This window comes from Gymnoscopelus braueri, assembly GCF_963280865.1.
Source record: "Gymnoscopelus braueri genome assembly, chromosome: 12".
Classification (NCBI taxonomy): Eukaryota; Metazoa; Chordata; class Actinopteri; order Myctophiformes; family Myctophidae; genus Gymnoscopelus; species Gymnoscopelus braueri.
Window position 1 is genome coordinate 42,571,255 of NC_137614.1, and position 13,404 is coordinate 42,584,658.

The following is a 13,404-nucleotide window of genomic DNA, read 5'->3' on the forward strand; positions in this document are numbered from 1 at the left end:
GCACGGATAAGTCAACCACAAGCAGGTCAAAAAAAAGTGGGAAAACATGAAGTATAAAGTATGTGGTTATCCCTTTTGAAATACTATTTGTTTTTAATCATGACATTTAACCCATTTAGACCTGAGGCTGTTTAAATCCTACCTAAATTTTCTGGAAAAAAATTAATAATTATGTTGCTGTATATATCAGGGGTGCCCAAAAGGTAGATTGCGATTTACCAGTAGATCACAAATGCTGTGCAGGTAAGCCTGGTGTTACACCAAAAGTGGTGTCTTCAAACTTCATACTACTTCAGCGAGAAAGCAACTGTGTAATTTTACATTTATTTTGCTATTCAAAAATAGCAGATCTACAAGCTCGTGCTATGAGCTTGTAGTTCTATTTTTGAAAAATCGTGAAAATGTGTGCAAATCTTTGAATAGATTTTTTTTTTTTTACTAAAATCTTTGCTTCCAGGGGTCCCTGGAACAAAAATTTTGAGATTGGGTCCGTGGTCAAATACATATAATTTTGGGGGACATGAAAAAGTTTTAAGAACCACTGATATAGCAACATACTTTTTTCAGAAAACTGTTAGGCATTTCTAGAATCGGCCTCATGGTCTAAATGGGATAATAATAAACACTTTTGCTTGTTGTGGTTAACTGACATGATTGATTTCCGCTGCGTTAGGATTGCAAGTATCCAAAGACGGGCGAGGGCGTGGAAGGGAAGTCCACTGCGGCCACATGGCCTTATTTCGAACTGATGGACCAGGTTCTGGGAGAGAGGCATTCAATTAACCCCCCCCCAGTCCTGATTGCCTCTGTCCCTGATGAGGACACAGCACGACCAGACACACCAGGCTGTGCACACAGCTGGCTGCGAACGAGGGTTTTCTATACAGAACCTCATTCTCACCCCACAAAATCGGACTGGACGGAAAAGTGTCAGCAGAAATGTGCGTTTAACGTGTCTCAAGCCAAGCCAATCAAGGTGCTTGCAAATGAAAAATAAATGTTGCAAATGATATCAGCCACTAGGGCTATATGTTTTATAGAGTAGTCATATAATGATGCACTGACTGACGGTATGGAAAGGGGGAAATCGCACCAGAATGATCTGTGACTAACTCCAATATTAATTACAGGCTGATCCTGGTGTATGTGAGGTGTGTCGTCTCTGGAAAGAAGAGATTTGGAAAAATCACATGTGGTTCACTGGACCATAGCAACATACTTTTTTCAGAAAACTGTAAGGCATTTCTAGAATCGGCCTCAGGTCTTAATGGGATAATAATAAACACTTTTGCTTGTTGTGGTTAACTGACATGATTGATTTCCTCTGCATTAGGATTGCAAGTATCCAAAGACGGGCGAGGGCGTGGAAGGGAAGTCCACTGCGGCCACATGGCCTTATTTCGAACTGATGGACCAGGTTCTGGGAGAGAGGCATTCAATCAACCCCCCCAGTCCTGATTGCCTCTGTCCCTGATGAGCACGACCAGACACACCAGGGTCTGACACGGCCTCAGGGTCTGCGTCAAGCCCCTTATTAACGCTGCACAAACACAAGAGGAGTGGGCTTTGGTGAAGAAGGTTGTGAAAGCGCAGCACTACCCCAAAGACAGCATGTGGAGGCTTTGGTCATTGGTTACTAAGTACCACAAGAAAGATTTCCCCAACCTCACCATCCTAGCTCAACTGGCCACTACCCTGGCTGTGCACACAGCTGGCTGCGAACGAGGGTTTTCTAAACAGAACCTCATCCTCACCCCTCTCAGGAACAGGCTGACATTGGAGCACCAGGAGCAGCTCCTCAAGGTCAACCTGGGTCCCACACGGCCAGAGTTCCCTTTTGAAGAGGCACTTGGCCACTGGAAACATGCCAAGGATAGGAAGCTTTGTACAAGAAGTAGAAGTGCTACAGAGACTTAATTCTGCTTTCTTTTTCAGTTTTCAATCTAGAGTCCCAAATGGACCTCAAACTCCTTATTTTTGCTATTTAATATATGTTCTATGTACCATGTTCTATGCTACAGAGCCTTTAATTGAGCTGTGCATAATGCACCATACACTTTATTTACCTCACTGAGTGCACCACAAAGTATTTAATTGACTGTCTTTATTTAGGTGCCATTTAATTTATACACCGTTATGTTTGCATATACTTTGCACTGTTCTATGTTACACTTGCACTATTAAAGTTGTCGGATTTGGAATTGTGTACATTTCTTTCAGATACATGTTCTACATGAATATAACCATATTATAACCATATAAGATGAAACACGAGCTAAACGCTGTGCATGTTTGTGGGACTCATAAAATGTCCCTGGGACCCATCTAAAAGACCACCCTTGGGTCTCAGGACCCATTACATTGAAAACCAAGCAACATCACTGAATGCTTACTTTTTGTTGCTCCTGTAATGCTCTGTATATAGATAGATATGTAGCCCCTTTTACCCCTTATGGCTTATGGGCAGGGCCCCTAAGTTCTTTTAACTTTAAAGTACCTAGCTTTTTAAAAACTTTATTAGCTTGAGTTCCCTTATTAAAGATGGAGTGCCATGATATTTTTCAACCCTAAAACCTGATCATAAGGTATTATTATGCAAGGATTTTTTTAAAAAAAAAAAAAGTGCACAGTAAGTGTTAAAATGTTGTTTTTATGTAGACACACCCACCAGTTCATTAAGTATACCTGGTTTCACTTAGCACCACCCATCTAATCCAGTCCCTCCGCCTCCTCCTATAAAACCACCCACTTGTCCTAGTCCTTCCCCCTTATCACTAAAGGACTGCCCATGGTTCTGCCCATTTGTTTACAAAATGGCAGAGGGAGGACAAATTGGACAAATACAGCCATATATGTTTGAACCTGAATCTGGTTCAGGTGAAGATGAGGAGGAAGAAGAACTACTCCACAACAGGAAAGCCTCATCAACCCTTTGCTCAAATCCCAAATGCTCATGTGTGCAACGGATAAATAAAAGGCTTTTTTACAACCAAGGTTTATATTTTAGCTTGTAATTAAAGTAAATAAAAGATGTGTTATTTCTTTTTCATTTACTGCTTTCTATAGTTTTAGCAATTTTCGCGATCTTTTTTACAGTGGGCGGGGGCATTCTGTCCGGTGGCTAAATATGCCTTTTTTACACAATAAAAAAGGTACGGTGGTCTTTGATGGCCAGATGTGAGTTATTGGGGGCTAGAAGAGCTACTGTAAATAATAAGAAAACGCCGGGTTATTGTGTAAAAAAATACATATTTAGCCACCGGACAGAATGCCTCCGCCCACTGTAAAAAAGATCGCAAAAATTGCTACAACTATAGAAGGCAGTAAATTAAAACATTTTAACACTCATCTTTTATTTACTTTAATTACAATCTAAAACATAAACCTTGGTTGTAAAAAACTAAAGTTGTCCTTTAAACAGAACCATCAGTTGTCATACATTCTTACAGATGTGCCATGGTGATGTTCAATATCCTGTGATCCAAGTAGAACTTTATCTTACAATGACTATTGTATCCATTACATCAGTGACATTATTTATAGCATCACTGCACACATTTTACTATCATTACAATGCATTTGTATTCCTTCAACCTGACATTCCCATTTAAATGGGCTATGTATTCTTTCCATACATCCCCTTACTAGAAAATGGAAATATTATATAAGCTACAGTATATTACAGTAGGCATATGCATATAAAACGTCTAACTAGATGCTCTCATAATGTATTCAGAGCCATTTCCACCTTGATAATACACTTCTGTTTGCAGAGGCACAGATAATTAGTCTCTTTTTTATTATATTGACAAACAATCACGCTGTATCTAATCCAACTGAACTAGCTCTAGCGACCCTAACGTTGGCTGAGACTGTATGACTCGAGTTGGTCCCGCCCGCGTCGGTATGTTCAGCCGATTTAATGACAATGTTTTACCTTCTGAACATCGTATGAAAAATCTAAAGCTAGGCGCCGTAACCTACATATGCCTGTTGTTCCGACGGCGTGAAACAACGCATCGATGGGCTCAAACAACCGTTTAAAACCTTAGTTTGTTGGCAGCCTGCGTTGAATTAACATGGAGGCTCGTCCCTGATCTAACTCTACGCCATGTTAAACGGCGATGCGCGTTCACGACCAGCATTGTCTCTGCACGTTGAATTCAACGCAGACAGGCACAAAACCCTGGTTTAAAAGGTTGTTTCAACCCATCCATTAATTTCTTCACACCGTCGTAACAGACGACTGTAGGTTACCGCGACTACCGTTACATTTTCCATATGATGTTCAGAAGCGATCTTATTGACGCTGAACTAAATACCACAACTAAACGGTGGGGGAGGTAACAGACACGAGGCTATGTCAAACTGCTCCTAAATCATTTTATTGGGGCTGGCGGATGTTTTAATTTACCGGTAACGCTCCTGAAGTGCTGCTTTCTGTGTCTCCAGGATAAATCGGCGGAATAGAACCTGGCTTCAGTACTTTCCTGTTTGCAAATCCCATATTGACTTGCACTAAGTTGGTGAAGCTGTCATCAACAAAATGGGAACTACACACCCGAAGCCTGGTAGAGGGGGCTGAGGGAATAATCTTGTCTTTATAAATGAAATTAAGCCATTGATCACGTTTGTCCGTGTCAATGGGCAAAGTGTGAAACGACTGTTTGATAGCTGTCACACAGCAGTTAGGCACAGAACAACCTGCCATTGTCACACACATGTGTTTGAGGCAGCTCCGCCCACAAAAGGTTGTAGTATAAATGACAATGATAATGAGGGGAGGTGCAATGGGTGGGTATGGGCATTGTTACGTCAGTATGTCGCTGTTTTTGGATTGGCACGTTTGACTCTCAAGGTTTCAGCCTCCAGGAAAAAACTCCAAATAGTCAGAGAAGACATGAAACACCATACAACCACCAGCGGGGGCCTTAATGAAGTTCTATCAACCTCATAGACACATGAAAAACAGAAAAAGTGCAAAAACATGGCACCAGCTCTTTATCTTATTACCATTTAGCTTAAACCTTTTTAAACCCATTTAAATGTACACCTTATTATGAAATCCTTATTTAAGCAAGTAGACAAAACAACCATATGTCTTTTGTAATTTCACTTAAAATTAATTAAAATAAAATGAGATGAAACAGAAATAGAATAAAGTTCTCACTGGTACAGTAGGTTATACTCAGTTTCAATCAACGCACTTTACAATACCTTTTCAGACACATTAAAAATGATAAAACCTTAAACCTTTTAACACAACTATCTAAGCCGGCATATAAAACACAATTAAACCAAAATAAAATGAGTACTCAAACCCCCCCGGTTGCAGGCCTGATACCTTATTGTCCAAAAATATGTCTTCACTCTTGTGAGCAAAAAAGGGCAAACTTACAGTTCAGGAGAATGGTGGTTGTGCGTTAGGGCTCCGAGCGTGGTGGCGGTGGTCCCCAGTGCTGCTATCAGTGTTGTTGGCAGGTTTACCTACGGGTTGGAATAGCAATATTAATAGCTGTTGACTGACTGACTGACTCTTCACCAATATGCAGTACGTACTTATTTAAATCATGGTGACACAAAAAAAGACAGATATACACTACTATGCAGAACATCATACAAATAGCTTGAAAGTTCAAGGTATGAATAACAAAAAATACGTACAGTAAAGGGGGGGGGGGGGGGGTTAGGTTAAGAATTTGACAGGGGCCAGTTTGGAATTGCAGCCTCTTGAAGGTATTTTTTAAGGCAGTTTTGAAAGTGAGTAGGGTTTTACACTCCTTCACGTAGGGCATTCCACATTTTTGTTGCATTTGTAACCTAGGCACTTAGGTCCGGAAACAGGATACCAGACTACGCCACCCTGGGAGTTTCACCCAGAGAATACCATATAATGCACAATATACATTGAATACCAGACCACAGGTTGATAATAATGAGGAGCAGAGACGTGTGTTTCCAGTTTAAAAAGAATATTAGTTTTGTTTATAATTCAAGGCAGAATAAGCAGCTAAAAATAAGACTTCAAACTGGAAAAGGTCACGGTCATGAGGTTAGAAAATATATTTATTGAGCGATTACAAAACTATTTAAAAGTATCAAAATGGTTAAAAGGGCAATAGCCTAATATACCAGTATAGCAGGGGGTACTACAGGTGTCCTTGCACACAGGAGGGAGGCAGGGAGTGAGGAGGAAGAGGTTTCACCACCATCAAAAGCTTACACAAGGCACATCAGCACTTCACTCACTGTAAGACACAAGAAATAATGTTAAAATACACACAACACTAGTTCTTCACAATAATGAGCATGCAAGCAGGCTATCGCACTAAAGCTAAAACAACCCCAATACCCGTGACCAACCACCTGTCGGACTACAACGATGGCCACCCCTACAACTGGCACAGCCGGAGCTAGCCATGGTTCACATGGTATGACAGTCATGTTTCAGGGCTAAGCCGGAGCCAAATATACCTGAGATATACCTTCTTATTACTCAGTGATAACAGCTGGTTTGCACAACACAATAAATCAAAAATAAACCTAAATGAAATAACCAAAACAAGGACAAAAACAGCAGAGGCAAACGGAGCTTCTCTTAACAAAACAAAGGGACCTGGTCAATGACTTAAGACAAAAATTACAATGTGCGCTGCGTGACTGCCTTACCTCTATAAATAGATACAGTAGGCCTACAGTGGCACCGAATGGACAGACACGGACAGCACTCCACGCACACCGGGAGCACCTCCGCTTACGAGGAGAACAGGTCGGGGAGACGGGAGCACCTGCAGAGTCAGGACAACATTAGGTTTCGCTAAGTTCACACATAAATACACAGTATGTAACTTACATAAGGTACACCTTAAACGAGAAGCTGAAACGGGACGCTCCCGCACGCAACCTACGACCAGGCATACGGACAAATCGCCGACCGACTAGCGGCCGCGTACTACAGCTGCCTATTAATCAGCCTGGTGATTACGGGGGCGTTGCGTTGTAGGGGCAACCAGCGAAAGCTCAACCAAAACCAACTAGGCTACACATAGCATGAGAACGAGTTCAATCAAAGTAGTAGGCAGGTTTACCAAAGGATTGGAATATGATATCAATATAAAATAGCTGTTAACTCTGACTGACTCGTCAATGTTTTGGTAAAATAATGCATTTGATTTATTTTAAATAACTCAAATCGACTGAGTAGTGGTGGCCACCACTCATTGAGGTCAGGAGGACTGAAACATGACTGACAGTCATGCAGCTTAAACGTGTTTTTGGCACTTTCTCCATTTACCCGAACATGCATAAACGTTCAGATTTCAAATATAAAGTGCTAAACCCATGGCCACGGATGTTACAATTTGAATCGGGCGGGTTTAAGTATCCGTATCTTCCGTATGGTTCAATAAAAAACATTTTAATCCGACCGGTGGCCATTCTCTACGCATTTCCTCCATATGCTTTGAACTCTGCGACCCTGTCGGTTGGGAGGTGTATTGCATTCTGATGATACATTATAACTCTGAGAAAATGGCCACCAATTCGATTACAATTATTTGTATTGAACAATACGGAAGATACGGGTATTTAGACCCACCTGATTCAAATTGTAACATCCGTGGCCATGGGGCAGGGACTTTATATTTGAAATCTTAACGTTTATGTAGATGTTCGGGCTGTAAATGGAGACAGTGCCAAAACAGGTTGGAAGTTCCACCATGACCCTCGTGACAGACGAGCGCCATGTGAACCATGGCTAGGTCAGGAATCAGGACCGCGGCCGCCAGGTGCGTTGTGGAACTGTGATGGCCTGCTGGCTGCTGTTGCGGCATGCATACATACTAACATTTACATTATATGTTTATACATTTTTTATAAATTACCATCATCGTCATCGTCATCTGGTTCTGGTTGTGTTCTTCTTGGAGCCGGCTGCGGAGACCCGGCGGCAGCCGCGGCCGCGCTGGTCCTGGCTCTGCTGGCGGAGTCGTAGGGTTTCCCCCCGGCTTGGGCGTGCGTGTGACCCCGGGCCGTGTGGCTATCAGCACCGCTGCTGCTGCTGCCTGGAGCTCGAATTTGGCCTCAAAACAGGCAATTTGGGGATTTTACTCAAGAGTCCAGCTTGTCTCTTTGTTAGAATGCCCGACTTAACGGCTGGAAACAGTACAGAGGCATGACGTTGGTTTAACCCATAGAGTTAAAAGGTTTAACCCGAAGGAGGTGATAAGACTGCTGACGCGAGTTTAACCCGAAGGTGTATTTATTCAGCATAGACCATACACACATGCAGCTCTTCTCTCGCTAACAGATCTCTAAGTATGTATGGGCAGCAGCATTTTATGCCCAGGTGAGCTAGACTGCACCATTCCAATAGGTGTGTTCTCAAACATGCAATAAACACATAAATAAACACAATACATATATAAATACACATATGATATTAACAATCTTAATGAACTACACAAGTAATGATTCCTTCTCAGTAGGCCTACAACTTAAATATCATTAGCAATTACCAGAACACATCACAACCACCCCTCTCTCTCTGCCATCCTGACTATGGTCCTGCCCAATTATACTGGAAACACACCAGTGTGTGGTTAAGCATTCAATCCAACTTAACAATCACACTTCCCAAAATATTGCACTCTAAACATCACTCTACTATTGCACTTGCTCATCATGATTCACCAACACCAAAAATTTCAACAATAAAGTCATGACTGTGCAAAATCTAGCTGTGCAAATTAATAAAGTGCAAATAGGCTGTCCAGAAAAAAATGTTTGCTTTAAAAAATATATATATTCAAAGATTTGCCCAAACTTTCCACGATTTAAAAACAAAATAGCCAAAGACATCTTAAAATGACACGGATGCGTTCCCAGTCTTTTTAATGTGTTAATAAATAAATACATGTAAAATGTCCAGTACCAACAGTGTACACATTGTGGTTGTTATGAAGGCGTCTTTAGGGGGCGCTCCTCTCTCTCTTCCACCGCACTGATGTGTTCCATAGTATATTTGATGTGTTCCATAGTATATCTGAAGTGTGTGTGAGTGTGTGTGTGTGTGTGTGTGTGTGTGTGTGTGTGTGTGTGTGTGTGTGTGCGTGCGTGCGTGCGTGCGTGCGTGCGTGCGTGTGTACATTAAATGCGTTATGATTCTTCAAGAAGGCTTTGTACTTTTCAGGAGGCTGCATAATGAGTGGCCTACTTTTGATTTTGGTAGGCTACTTTTAAGTACATTTTGATGCCAATACTTTTGTAAGTACATTTTGAATAAAGAACTTGTAACAGACTATTTCTACAATAGGGTATTGATACTTTTACTTAAGTAAAACATGTGAGTACTTCTTCCATCACTGGCAGTACTCCACTTCAGGCACCTCCTACAGTACACTCGCAGTGGTGCCTCCACTACAGTATCTCCTCCGGCACCTGCTCCCCACTGGGGGCAGGGAGGAGGAGGGTTTTCTACACCCAAATTGAATTGCATGAGAGACAGTGCTCGCCTCAGATTCACTTTCCATGTAATGATTAAAATGTTACAATTAAAACAATTCCCACTGTAAGCCCAGATGGGTTCAAGGCTGAGTTTATACCACTTGATAAACCCCTCCACTGACAAAAACTCAGTGGTGTAAAGTAACTAAGTACATTTTACTAAAGTACTGTACTTAAGTACACTTTTGATGTGCTTTTACTTTACTGGAGTATTTCCAATTTGCAGTACTTTTACTTCTACTCCACTACATCTCAGAGGCAAATATTATACTTTGACTCCACAACATTTATCTGAACACTTTAGTTACTTTGTAGATTTTGATTATTATTACAAAACATACATTAACCACTTCAGCCCTATATACATTTCGGCCATTTGAAAATAGCCGATCTACAAGCTCACAATGCGTCGCGATGCGACGCATTGTGAGCTTGTAGATCTGCTATTTTCAAAGATCTTTAGACATTGTATACATTTGAAAACTTGTGAAATGGGACATTCTGCATAATGAGTACTTTCTACTTGTGTTACTTTAAGTACATTTTGATACCAATACTTTTGTACTTTTACTCAAGTACATTTTGAATTCCGGACTTTTACTTGTAACAGTACAATATTGTTACTTTTTTAAGAACTCACATTTTTTAAGTAAAACATTGAGTGCTTTTTCCACCACTGCAAAAACTACACTTACAAGTTACAACTTCTCTCTATGGGGCCAGTCTGTGTTTATTTTTGAAGAAGGGAAAATATTACATAGACCCTGCTTTTTACAGACCTGCATTGTTGAACTATGACCTAAAGAAAGTATGGTCTAAGTATAGCTCTGGTCCAAATAGCGTGAGAAGTTCTCCTACGCTATGGACCAGAGCTAGTCTATAAGTAAAGCCAAATTATGAAGATTATTTATTCTTGCGTTGCCATGTCACTGTTACAAAAGCCCTTTGACCAAATTGAATGGCCACATCTATTTGAAATAATTAAAAGATTTGGAATATCCTCCACCAATTTCCAAAGTTTTGTCAAAGGCCTACTCTTATGGGTAGCTCTGGTTGGTCAAAACACAGCAGAGCCAATACAAAATAAGCATACATAAATGTATTCAAACAAACTTTACTGTAAGCTCACAGTCTGATTGAAAATGTGTTACAGCGATGGATTCAATCTCATAGGCTCCTCCTTCAGTGACTCCACTATACATCTCAGAGGCAAATATTGTACTTTTACTCCACTACAATTCTTTGAAAACTTTAGTTACTAGTTACTTTGTAGATTTTGATTATTATTACAAAACATACAGTAACCACTTCAGCCCTATGTACATTTTGGCCATTTGAAAATAGCCAATCCACAATGCGTCGTATAGTGAGCTTGTAGATCTGCTATTTTCAAGATTTGTATACAGTTGAAAACTTGTGAAATGGGACATTCTTGATAATGAGTATTTTTTACTTTTGGTACTTTAAGTACATTTTGATACCAATACATTTGTACTTTTACTCAAGTAATTTTTTTATTCCGGACTTTTTACTTTTTACATTGCAGTATTGATACTTTTACTTAAGTTAAACATGTGAGTACTTTTTCCAACACTGTTGAGCTCCTGCATGGCAGGTTTCGTGGACCATCTGGCATCTTCAGGATGTTCTATAGTCACATCCTGTCACCAGAGAGCTGTCAATTTGCATTGTGTGGTTTGGTGACTTGAGACACAGGTGCCAGATCAAGTTGAAACCACAGAATGTTCCATTGCGATAAGCACTTTCCTTCATACAGGCCTCTGAGTATGATGCTAGTGTGCATCCCAATAGTCATGAATCCAACGACACGATGGATCCAAGGACACGATGTGCTGCGATTATGATTAATTCATCATTTTTGTACGTTTGGGTCCTGGGAAGACACTAGATACTGTTTTGGGCGTCGAACTGAAAAGGTTTGGGAACCAACCGCTGCTCTAAGGTGAACCCCAGTTATCTCAGAAATACATGAACAAGGTCAGGGGAGTAAAGGAGTGCTTCTGGTGCCTGGCATAGATAGAGCACAAAGCAGGCCTGTTCGCAAGTCCATTCTCACAAAACATGACTGCAAATGACCTCACGCACAGTTTGCTCTAGTCATTTCATAACATCATTACATTATTTTCCCATATCATCTGTACACAGTGATGTATACAGTTTTGTCTTACAGCACAGATGTACATATAGCCTTGGAATTACTTACTTTGACGTTCGGATAGTTGACGTTTGGTCTATAATACTACCCACCTCAATTCGGCACATTAGCTGCTGCTGCTATTTTGTTTTCTTATTTTATGTTATACAGTACTGTCTGTAATAATATAATAATTATTATTATTATTATTGTGTGTATATTGTATTGATGTGCGGTGTGCAACCTGGTACTTGATCAAGCTGTGAAGTAGCACATTATGCAACATTGTTGTTACATGCAATAATATCATTTCTGTCATCCAAACGGTCGCATTTATTCTGCCACTCAGTAACTCTTAATGTGCACCATTGCTCAAACAATGCCGCTTTTACAGATTTGTGCTCCAATATCACAACAGCTCATTTAAAAACACATTATCAACACGTAATACACATAATACACAGTACAGATTCTAATATAAACACAGTCCTGTCATATACCCACATACCCAGTCATTTTAGCCACACAGTGTTTACTATGTGCAAGTGCTTGCATCATACATCAACATACATGTCTTTGGGAATGCCACACATCATCCCTGCCAGTGGCACATTCTGCCTCTGACCAGGTACTTTGGCCTAGTGCAAAAGCAAAAACGCAGGGTAGAGCTGATACCTTTTGGCCTACTATGCTGTGGAAAAGTGACATTAGACAGCTGTGCCTCCTGGTGTATATCTGCACTCCGTTGAGTGCCCCTTTCTGGTCTGTTTCTGAAGTTCTGAAGTTTGTGTGGTGTTGTTACAAATATAATAGTTTCCTATTGCCAGAAGTTGCTGTACAGTTAAATACAATACCTTGTTTGGAACACAAGTGTTGGAACAACCAACTGATTGACAAGACATTGCCATCTTTAGAGCCCCGCCGTATAAGGGAGCCAAAACAAAGGTATCCCTGTGCATACAGTAGGTCTTGTGTTGATAATTAGGGAAATAACCTGGAGAATGGAACATTTTGGATGTGTCAGTGCTATTTCTCAGACGTTCTGGCTCGATGCTCCTACACTCCTACACCATAACAGAAATGTTTGGCTGGTGAAGGAAGAGCTGATATGAGGTTGATAACATCAAGGCCACTGGTGACCTCAGTCTGCTGCACGTGGGAAGAAAAGTTCAAACGTTTATTAAAAAGGGCTGTTCATGACCAGGGCAGTAGCAAAAAGGCAAGTGCGCTTTTAGAGGATGGGAGTACTCCGTACCTCTTGGTTGCTAGGGACGTTGCTGGGATAGAAGGAAGCACGTACCAACTGTCAGCATCTTCTGCCTGCCAGATTCATCAATCTTGAGTTCTTAACCCATGATGAAGGTCGCAGACAGAGGGAACCAGTACCTTTTCTTGGAGTAAAAGTAAAGAAGTGATGCGGTTTTGGGTACAGACAGTACAGGGTGCAGTCACTTAGGATGGAGATTTTCATGTCAATGCAATGGAAGCAAGCAAGCACTCTTCAAGTGCAATGATTTAGTAGCCTTGAGTGATCAGAGTTGTACAGTACAGCCAATGTCATCTTAAATCAATAGGTTTACAGCAGATAAGGATAGTAGACATAAGTACCAGATGAGTAATGTCCTCTGCAATGTCTTCCCATACAACATTCTCATACATGTGGACATGTGAAGCAGATAAGTAGATGTAAATACTGGATTAGTAATGTCATCTTTCCCAAACATTCCCCATCCCCATACATTAAA